Source organism: Olea europaea, unplaced genomic scaffold, assembly GCF_002742605.1.
Source record: "Olea europaea var. sylvestris unplaced genomic scaffold, O_europaea_v1 scaffold1687, whole genome shotgun sequence".
NCBI classification, from domain to species: Eukaryota; Viridiplantae; Streptophyta; class Magnoliopsida; order Lamiales; family Oleaceae; genus Olea; species Olea europaea.
Genome location: NW_019234550.1, coordinates 236,177 through 238,206, shown reverse-complemented (window position 1 = coordinate 238,206; position 2,030 = coordinate 236,177). Strand labels below are relative to the sequence as shown.

The 2,030-nt window shown below is 34.2% G+C and overlaps 1 pseudogene; it reads left to right on the top strand.

Annotated features, from left to right (window-relative positions):
- Positions 1-395: 395 nt before the first annotated feature.
- Positions 396-1,237, top strand: LOC111377613 (annotated as a pseudogene).
- Positions 1,238-2,030: the final 793 nt, after the last annotated feature.

Genomic DNA, 2,030 nt, shown 5'->3' with positions numbered 1-2,030 from the left:
TTCAAAATTTCATTCTAAGAAAAGTAACGTGGCTCAAACAAGGACTTATTAAGTACATTGATTGACATTATTTCTATTTATTAAGATACACGAGAAAATGATATTTTTGGGGAATGTATAGTTAAAAGTAGAAAAAAGTCATAGATCCACGTGCAAAATAATTTTATTGAATAAATGTAGAGTTGAAAATAAGTTTAACAAAATATTAATTTTAATTACATATCCGTACTAGATACCATTTGTTATTACTCACACAATTTGTAGACCTAATGGAAGCTTAACATAGAGGTGACAAGTTATTTACATAAAATTCCCAAATCTTTATCATTGGTGCAATAAATAAAAGGAAATTGTACATTATATTTTCTATATAATTAGCTGATAAGGAACCTTCGAGAAACCGAACTCTCTCGAACCACCACAAATTTTATCCACGATCCCCTTTATATACCGCGAGAAACCGTGGACTTCTCGCAAATCCATCCAAAATCATAAAGAATTTGCAGAATGTCGATGATTCCGAGCTTTTTCGGCCGCCGATCAAATGTTTACGACCCCTTCTCCCTGGAAGCCTGGGACCCATTTGAAGGCTGGCCACTAAACACAAGTTTCCGGCAACTCTCGGGCAATTTACGATCCAACTTCCCATCGTCTTCGAATTCTGAGACCGCATCATTTGCCCATGCTATGATTGACTGGAAAGAGACCCCCAATTCTCACGTCTTCAAGGCCGACGTGCCGGGGCTGCGGAAGGAGGAGGTGAAGGTGGAGCTTGAAGATGATCGGATTCTGCTGATAAGGGGAGAGAGGAAGAGAGAGATGGAGGATAAGGGTGATACGTAGAATAGGATTGAGAGGAGTAGCGGGAGTTTTATGAGGAGGTTCAGGCTGCCGGAGAATGCCAAAGTGGACCAGGTGAAGGCAAGCATGGAGAATGGGGTTTTGACTGTGACTGTACCGAAATCGGAAGCCAAGAAGCCTGATGTGAAATCCATTAAGATTTCTGGTTGATTTTGGGTTCAATTTGACAGTCTATCTGGTATATCATGTAATTATTATGGAGTTCCTTCGTTTTTCTCAGTCTATTAGTTTGGTTTGTGGTTTAGGGAATGATGTCAATGGAAGGTTATGATTATGAACGGTGGTGTGATTTTCATGGAAAATGCACTAGTATTTCTTTTTCTTGTCTTAATTTTCCTGTGTTATTTAATTGAAAAAAATTCATATTGAATTTCATGGTGTGCTGATTTTTAATTCCAATGTTAATATTGTGACAATTGGCCCGTGTATTGATCAGAAAATGGCAAGGGGGTTGAATCAGAATTGAATCGATTGTATATATATTTATGTTGTCCATGTATTAGTTTTAAAACTAATCATTATCCCACATATTGTAATGATTAGTTTTAGAATTAATTACATTACTTATTGTAGTGTGTTATCGAGTACGGTGTTGAATATAAACTAAACATAGATACTTAAAATCAAATTCGTGTGTCAGTTATGATATCCTATACATCGGTGCTTGGTTTATGTTAAGCACCAAGGAACGTGACACGTTACAATAAGTGGAGAAAGATAATGGTAAGTTTTAAAATTAATTACGCCACATATTGTAGTGTGTCATCTAAATATGATGCTTAGCATAATAAATTAAGTATCAATGTTTAGAAGATCAAATTCGAATATATGAACAAAAAATTGACAAAAATACATTAATTTTTTATTTGTATCAATTTAATGTGTTGTTTAACGAATCAATTGGACTCAATTGGAATGCAAAAACTTTAAAAAAATAATATTGATCATTTCACTCCGAAAAAATTGTCGTCACGGTATCAAACTTTTAAGTTATGAACAGAGTTTGTCAAAACTTTTCATTTTTGTTATTGTGAGTACCAAACCTCTAAAAAATTTGCAGCTCAAATTCAAAATGACGATCAAAGCCGTTAGTTGACTCTAAAAAAAAATAATAATAAATAAATAAAACTTCATTATTTTTCCCAAATAAGACAGAAGTTTCGGATAAA